Genomic DNA, 9,393 nt, shown 5'->3' with positions numbered 1-9,393 from the left:
TTACTTGTTCTGCTCCCCTTCATGTTGTGCTGCGCTCCCTTAGCCTTTTGCCTTGATGTGGTTGGGTCATATCGGTTGCAATTCTCTTACTCAGCAGTTTCTTTAATGGAGTTATTTAAATTATCTTAGATGACACTACAGGAAGGCTCACCTACCAACCATTGAAAATCCTAGCAAAGTCAAGTTGACATAAAGTTTATTACACTTACCCAACTAACAAAACAAACTCATTGCCATGGAGTCAATTCTGATTTATAGCAACCCTACAGGACAGAGTAGAACTTCCTTGCTCTTGTGGGTTTCCAAGATTGTAACTGTTTATGGGAATAGAAAGTCTGGTATTTCTCTTAGCAAACACCTGTTGGTTTTGAACTGCTGATCTTGCTGTTAATAACTCAACATAATTTCCCTGGCCCCTAAATTTACTATTCTAATCTCTCAAATTTCTGGTTTTAATTTGAATCTACATAGATAGATCTTAAAAGAGCGTACCACTCAAGGCAGATATTCTCTACTAGTAAAACCCATGTTTCATGGAAAACAGATTCCCCAGTGTCATCTAAGATGTCTCAGAACCCTATAGTTGGGTCACTACTGAGCATCTTCAACTGTGTGTGAGGTAAGATGTTGAGGCACAGTCTGGAGAGATGGAATGCTCAAACCAGACAATTAAAAAATGTTTTCACCAATGTGGAGAAGCATTTTGGAGAGATATGTCAAACCTCTGCTGCATATGTGTGAAAAACTGCCACACTGGGAGATAAAGTGGATGTCTTTTTGAATAAAATCAACGTATATGCCTCCACAGAGAGCCCAATTTTAAGTGGATGTCTTTTTGAATAAAATCAACGTATATGCCTCCACAGAGAGCCCAATTTTAAATCAGGGCCTGAAAAACTTTGAGGATGAGTTTTCAAGCTTCAGGATTATCAACAAACAGAGGTTGAAAGACTTGAAGCCACAGTAGTTGAACCTTTGAAATCTGTGGAACCATTGTAAAATTGAAATGGGATGACATCAAAGCCTGGTTAACAACAAGAAATCACAAAGTTAAGCTGTTTTCCCAATAGATAAGAACTGTCAGTGAAACCCAGCCTGAATGACAGTATTTCACAGGCAAAAACTGAATTACAGGGCGTTACAATGGATGTTACCTCAACAATTTATCAACTAGAGAAAATGATTGACAACTATTGAAATGTTGCTTCGCAGCAAGTCATTAGAGTCTACACTGCTGTCTACCAAAATATACAAAAGATTGTTAAGGAAAAAGAACTCAGGGGCTTCCAGAACTCTCTGCATCCACTAGGTTATTCAGTTTGTTTAGCTACTGAAGAGTAAATTCAAAGTCACCTCTTCAGAGATCACTGTCAGCTAAGTGTTTATCTGTAACAGGCCAGGTATTCACCCGTTGACTCAAAAAAAGGATCAACAGATAGATATTGATAATGAAGAACTAGACATTAGTGAAAAATTAATTTTTAAAGACTTACATTTCTACTTTCATTTTAAATTGTCTCAGAATTCAGGATTACTACATTGTAAAACTTTATTCTAGCCTGATATCTTGATTCTCAAAATATTATGGTACTGGAAATTCAAAAATAATTCAAATAAATGCATGCTGACCCAAAATGAAAGTTTTAAAAACTATTTCATGCCCATGATTTTAATATCCTGACAAGTGGTATGCATGCTTTTAGTGTACGTTCCATTTTACAAAATGTAGGTAATACCAAATATTTCATTTTTAAAATATAGCATGCCTAAGAGAGGTTGCTTTAAATGATGACAAATACCAAAAGATCAAGTAGTTCCACTGAGCTGCTTTCAGGTCAGGATTTCATGCTTTCATCGGTAGAACAGTCTCCCCTCACAGTCATTTTGGTTAAATTCAGCTTGTTTTCTGAAGTTCTAAAGAAAACTAAGGCACAATTTATTTTTCCCCTAAACTGTTATTGAAACATTTGTATTATCATTTTATTTACAAATTTAGCCTTCAACAATCATAGAATCAGATATTTTTTAAATTACTACATCTAATAACAATGTTCTGCAAATAGGCATAATGCATATATCTCAGTCTTTTCCTGTTCTTAAAAAAAAAGATTTATTCAAGATGGCATCCACGTAGAATCACCCTCCCTTCCCCCAGTGTGCCAGCTGTTGGATCAGAAAACTACGAGGTAAGGAGTCTAATAGTGGGAGGCAGGGTGCCAGAAATAGAGCTGAAGTGTTCTAGGGTCTGTGGATCAGACTGCCCTTCGTGATTTTCACTTACAAAGTGATTCGAGGACACACCAAAATGCTCTAAGTTCACTGCATCTGTCTATCAGCTCCACTAAGCCTTTACCAGGTCCAACGGGATGGCTTCTGCCACCACTCCCTCCTCCCAAAATCTGAGACCCTATTTTCCCCAGACTGCTGTCTAAAGGTGCCAAAATATCGGGCTCATGGAGGGCCTTTGAAAGCTCGGCAAAAGGGCTCATTCTGGAGATCTCAACTCTACAAGTTTCCCTGCTCCTGCATTCTCTAGCTTGGTATCTCCTCCCTAGCCAGGAACAGAGAAATTGCATCAGGAATCTCCTTTCCCCCTCTGCTCAGCTCCCTTCCTTCCAGCGTGGATATCAACATATAATTAGACACTACTTTGCAGCAATTGGAGAGCCCCTAGGATATTCACCCATGCTAGAGCCTAGATACCTGATGCATAGCTGTGCAGAAAGGAGTCAGGGGTGACATAGGAAAGTAGCCAATAAACATATGAGAAAATGTTCTTGATTTTTAGCCATGAGGGAAGTGGAAATTAAAATAACTATGAGATACCACCTAACACCTTCAAAGATAGTCCAATTCAAAAAATCAGAAAGCAACAAGTGTTGGAGGGGACCTGTAAGTATGTGCATCTGTTATGGAAATTGATTTAGCAATACCGAAAACTAACTGAAATCAAGCTACCATATGATCCTGCAAACCCCCCCTTGGCATATATCCCGAAGAGGTAAGAAACAGACCACGTGCAGACATCTGTGCTGCAATGTTCATTCCAGTACAGTTCACAATTGCAAAGAGTTAAAAACAACCTAAATTTCCATCAACGGATGAAAACCATTAAAAACTGGGCCATACATACAATGGAGTACTACCCACGAAGCACATTATTACATGGGAAGAGTTTGAGAAAATTATGGTAAGTGAAGTAAGACCAGCACAATCAGACAAGTACAACATGAGTCCACTGATGCAAGCTTAAAAAGCACAAGGGACATAAAGCCACTAAATGCATAAATTCCCACTTGAGGCCCAGGCACTCTGGCAGGGGTCACACCCACCCCAGGGCTGCATTTGGCAGCCAACTATAAAGGATGGGGAAAAAATTTTAAAAAATAAAAGAGGATGTGGACAGTGGGGGAACAGAGCACTAACCCACTCGCACAGAGGGCAGGACTTATATCTCCACAGTAAGGGAGAAAGTAAGGCCTTTTAGACCAAGCCTTGAGGGCAACATACTGGGATGAATCAGCAAACTAAAAGAGAGGTCTGTGGAACTGGCCCCAATCCCAACTAAGTCAACCACCCTCCCCAGAAAATTGCCCTAGAGAGGACAGCACAGAAGATACAGCTTGGGGAGAGTGGTGGGTTTTCCCAGATCACACAGGAGCAAACTAATTGGGAAAAGGAGAGAGAGAGAGAGAGAGAGAGAGAGAGAGAGAGAGAGAGAGAGAGAGAGAGAGAGAGAGAGAGAGAGAGAGAGAGAGAGAGAGAATATCACATATTCTGGCCCACCAAGCCTTGAGGATGACACCCCTGCTTGGAGCAGGCAAGGCACAGAGAGGACCTTAGGGCGGCCCCCATCAAGTGACACAACAGCCCCTAACTGACCCACAGCACTGCAGAGGACAGAACTGGAGACACAATGATAGAATTGTGTCCACTCTGACCCCCCTGACAAAGGGGCTACACACGAAGGGAGCACAAAAGAGCAGCAAGGTGAGCAAAGGAAGGAAGCCCCCAGTAGTCCACAAAATAGACTTCAGACTCAGAGGGCAGGGCTTGGCATCTTATGAGATCGGAAAACATACATAAGGGTCATCAGACAGATCTGGAACTATTTGTAGTCTTTTTTTCTCTCTCGCTCTTTCCTTTCATTTATTTATTTTTCATGCCTATCTATATAAGATAGGCAAGATAAACAATACATAGGAGAAGACAATAGGATGTGCGGTTCCACAGGACACTGGGAGAGGGGGTTTGGGGGAAAGGAAGGGGAGAGCCAACAAACCCAGGACAAAAGAACAACAAAATATATAAAATTGATGGTGAGGAAGGTGTAGAATGCTTGGTGGGGTTTGATAAAGTGCAATGTAGTCGAGAATGAATGTCGTACATGACAGTGGGAGAGGAGGAAAGCAAAAGGAAATAGAGGAAAGAACTAGGAGGCAAATAACATTTATAGAGGTATAAATATAGGCATGTATATGTATAAATATATTAATATATAATGATAGGGATATAGGTCTATGTACATATGTTTATAGGTTAACTATCATGGTATCAGATGGACATTGGGCCTCCACTCAAGTCCTTCCTCACTGCAAGAACACTTTGATCTAATAACCTGGCCTTCTGTGATTCTCATCTTCCTGGCTCAATTGCTGAAGACAAACATGTGCATAAGAAAATGTGGTGAAGAAAGCTGATGGTGCCAGGTTATATAGTGTCTGGGGTCTTAAAGATTTGAAGTTAGACAAGCAGCCATCTAGCATGGACACAACAAAGCCCACATGGAAGAAGCACACCAGACTGTGATCACAAAGTCAATGGGTTCAAGTATCAGGCATCAGAAGACCCATAACAATCATATCAATGTGAACGAGGGGGGTCAGAGTGGGAACCCAAAACCTATCTGCAAATAATTGGACATCCCCTCACAAGAGGGTCACAAGGAAGAGATAGTCAGTCAGGGTGCAGAATAGCACAGACGAAACACACAACATTTCCCTCCACACACACTATCAGGGCCTCAGTTCTACTTTACAAATCTGGCTAGACTGGAGCATGTAGACTGGTACAGATAAGAGCTCTCAAGACTCAGAATCTAGGACAGATAACCCCCTCAGGAACAGCAATGAAGAAGTGATACTATGGGGGTAGGGAGAATGTTGGAGGGGGGAGGGGAAGAAAGGGGAATCAATTGCAATGATTGAAGAATAGGCCACTCCCTTTCCAGGGGAATAAATGACAGAAACTTGGGTGAAGGAGGACAGCAGCTGGTGTAAGATATGTAAATAATAATAACTTTTAATTTATCAATGGTTTATTAGGGTGGGAGGGGAGGGCGGGGAAAAAGAGGAGCTAATACCAAGGCTCAAGTGGAAAGAAAATGTTTTGAAAGTGGATGATGGCAACATATGTACAAATGTGCTTCATCCAATTGCTATATGGATTGTTATAAGAGATGTAAGAGCCCCAGTTAATATATATTTATATCTGAGAGAGAAAGATCTGAAAGTCTGCAATGAGGATCTTTTTTCCTTTGAATGGAAAAAGGCTTCATTTTCATGTTCCTTTACTAGTGTGATTTTGGCTTCTGTAATAATAAGGAATCTTGGTAAGCAATGCCCTATCTTTTAATCTCTATTCTACCCTGACAATTTGGAATTGATTCCACATTTAGCTTTACTTTTTTTCATCAACATTCTTTATCAAATGGCAGCATGAAATTAATTGGAATATAGTGTTTTTATTTTTAATAAATATAAAAATGGCTTTCCTGTCAAAACTGACAAATTCTTTTTACTCAACTGACCTCAGAACTGCTCGTGTATAAAGTGGAATGTCTAAATAAGTGAGCATATGTCAAAGTGAACTGTTTATTGGAAACCAAAATTATTCTGAAAATGCTAAATACAAAGATAAGTCAGTGTCTTGGAAGTTTGAGTGTCTTTCCAATACTTTTTATTATACATATATTCACACAAGATTATACAAAATTTATTAAAATTGATAATATATAAAATCATTAAAACTATTAATTCTACTTTAACATTTAAAATTGAAAAATATGAAGGGATCAATAGCGGCAGATGTTACACCAACTTTCCTTCCAATGACAAATTATTCATGAGTTCTTCAGTTTATCTATGCCTTAGGGATTGTCTTTCACAAAGTGAGCTTGATGCATATAATGGTCTCAGAAAGAAATGAGGTAAGCTTCCTTTCTTTTAATTTTTAAGATAAAAAATGCATCACTTGATGCCTTAAGCATGGGTATCTCGTGTCTCCTTGATACGTTTGTTATGTAGAGCCAGTTCTTTGCCTCTCTAGCTCTTTAAATCTCCCTTTAAACTCTCACTTTTAACTTTAATTTATTACAAACTTTGTTCTTTGCAATATATTGTGTGAATCACACAACATAAAAATGTGCTTCCACCTAACATTTTATATTATCTAAACATACATTTGTGCATTAGTTCTTGAGATTTCTTTTAAATCTGAATTGTATACATTAAGTGATACTGATATATTTGAAAACTTTAAAAGCACATCATTTACGGGCTCCTTAATAGTTCCATTGAAACTCTCTTAGCAAACTTGGCATATGAGAGATACCAAAATGAAAACGTATTTAATTTGTTGTGTAACATTTTATTACTCTTTCCATGTTAATTAGGTAACGGGTTAATTGACCAATTGAGAAGGCAATAAGATTTAAGCTATAAAAACGACCCTGAGAAAGGTTATCTCAGAAATGGTAACATTAGTAAATATTCTCTTTTTTTAAGATCATTTTATTGGGGCCTCCCACAGCTCTTGTTAAAATCCATGAATTGAGTCAGACATATTTGTACATATATTGCCATCATTCTTTTCTAGACGTCTACTTTCTATTTTCTTCTCTTCCATCCCCCATGATAGATTATAGATTGCTATTTTTTTCATATCTCACACCTACCACTCTCGCCATTCCCCTCTGGTTTCTGTTGTTCTTCCTCCTGGGGGGTGTGTGTTTTTATGTGCCATTTATTAGATCTTTTCCCCTTTCCTCCCCTCCTCTCACTATTCCCATTCCTGTTTCTGGGTTCCATGTGTTATGAGCTTTATCTCTTGCTTATAACAAGTATATGTTCTGGTCCAGTCCAGAATGGGAAGCAGCACTGGGGTCATGATAGTAGGGGATGAGGAAGCCTCAAGGAACCAGAGGTATATTGCATAATCCATTGGGGCTCTACTGTACCCTGATTGACTCATCCCTTTCCTGCAACCCCTCTGTGGGGGGATATTCCATTATCTACAGAGGGGCTTTGGGTCTCTACTTTGACACGCCTCATTCTCAACAACACATTTTTGCTTGTTTATTTGTTGTTTTTTTATGAATTTTCTGATGCCCATTGCCTGGACCCAATGATAGCTCATGGTCACACCGGCTGGTGTGCTTCTTCCATGTGGGCTTGTTACTTCACTGTTGGATGACCACTTGTATAACTTCAAGCATTTAAGACCCCAGATGCTATACCTTTTAATAGCCAGGCACCATCTGCTTTCTTCATCACATTTACTTATGCACGCATTTTGTCTTCAGCGATCGTGTGTGTGCATGTGTGTGTACGTGTGTGTGTGTGTGTGTTGGGGGTGGGGGGCGAGCATCACAAAATGCCAGTATGTTAGAACAAAATGTTCTTGTATTGAGGGAGGGTATAAGCTCAGGCCCAAGGCTCATCTGCAGCCTCAGTTTACTGCCTTATAAATATATGTATATAGACCAATACTTCTATTTTTATGGGTTAATGAATTTACATAAGTACACACCTCTGTTAATACCGCTAGCTATAGCTTTGCTTCCTAGAACTTACCTCTGTTTCCTTTTGCCTCCTCCTGACCCACCATCATGTTCATCCTTCTTTTTTTTTTTTTTACATTTTATTAGGGGCTCATACAACTCTTATCACAATCCATACATATACATACATCAATTGTATAAAGCACATCCATACATTCTTTGCCCTAATCATTTTCAAAGCATTTGCTCTCCACTTAAGCCCTTTGCATCAGGTCCTCTTTTTTTCCCCCTCCCTCCCTGCTCCCTCCTCCTTCTTCTACCTCTTAGTACTTCCTCTCAGCTAGATTGGTGTCGCTCTAATACCCACAGGATATCTACAGCCTCCTATTTGTTGGTTTTAATTCCTTAGTTTTTCCCATCTATGGCATTGTTTGCTCACCACACCCTTTCCCCTGCTACCATCTCCCCCGAAGACCCTCTAAGGCTGTTGGCCCAATTGATTTCTCCCCGAGCTTGCTTCCCATGTCTGTATTATATAAGTAGGCAAGCTATCAATGTCCTAGGTCAAACAATAAGAAAACAAAAGATTGGGGAAAAAACATATATAGTTCCAGGTCTGTCTGCTGGCCTTTATGATTCTATTTCTCCTGGTCCTGGGGGAAGTTCCGGGGGCTGCCCTTCCTAGCCCAAAGTCTACTTTGGGGACTCTTTAGGGGCTTTGTAGATTGGCTTTCCTCCAATTGCTGATCTGTTATGCTCCCTTCTTGGTTTGTCCAGCTGCAGGGGATTCCAGCACACTATCGCCATGCCGTGTGTCCCCACTATTGTCCTCTGTTGCAGTACTCTCCAGTTAGGGGGACAACATATCTTGAGTTGTTGTAGGTTCTACAGTCCTCTGTGTGCTTTAAAAGCTCCATGGAGGGACATTATCCCCCGGGCTTGGTGTGCCAATATGGAATCTAGGCCGACTGTTCCTTTCTCTTTTTCCTACTTGGTTTCCTTCCTTGTGAGCATGGTAAGTCGGCTCCTTTCCCCACCTGAATGTTTAGTGTTGTTCTCTGTTAGTAAATATCAGTGAAATTTGCTAGGTATAATAATATTACTAATAATAACTATAATACCAGTAATTTCCTGAAGAATGAAAATTATAATTTAAGTATAATTAAGTTTATAATTTAAGTATATAAATGGGGCAGGCCTATACATAATATATTCCAAATATTCTTTAATTTAAAAGTCATAAATATTAATAATAGGTATTATTAATACAGGAGTCATGGTTATGTAGTGCTTTTTTGCATTGGGCTGCGATCCACATGGTTTGCATTTGGAAACTGCCAGCTGCTCCATGGGAGAAAGACGGGGCTTTCAGCGCCCTTAAAAAGTTACAGTCTTGTCGGGGATAACTTATTGATGTTATCAAGGCAATCATCTTGTTGACAGAGTTATTCTTTTTTTTCCCCTGACTGTCCTTCTTCCAAAACAGATGTGCTCGTTCTTTTTTGCAGTCCATCATACTGTACATAATCTTCACCAACACCTTACTTCAAATGTTTCTATTCTGACTTGGTCTTTTTTATTAAAATGTACTAATTCATACACAAATTAAGAAA

General features: G+C 39.5%; 1 pseudogene; it reads left to right on the top strand.

The window, feature by feature from the left end:
* Positions 1-624: 624 nt before the first annotated feature.
* Positions 625-1,558, top strand: LOC142433522 (CBY1-interacting BAR domain-containing protein 1 pseudogene; annotated as a pseudogene).
* Positions 1,559-9,393: the final 7,835 nt, after the last annotated feature.

The sequence above is a fragment of the Tenrec ecaudatus genome, chromosome X (genome assembly GCF_050624435.1).
Source record: "Tenrec ecaudatus isolate mTenEca1 chromosome X, mTenEca1.hap1, whole genome shotgun sequence".
Taxonomy (NCBI): domain Eukaryota; kingdom Metazoa; phylum Chordata; class Mammalia; order Afrosoricida; family Tenrecidae; genus Tenrec; species Tenrec ecaudatus.
The sequence above is the reverse complement of the archived record's forward strand: the minus strand, read 5'-3'. Positions and strand labels throughout refer to the sequence as shown.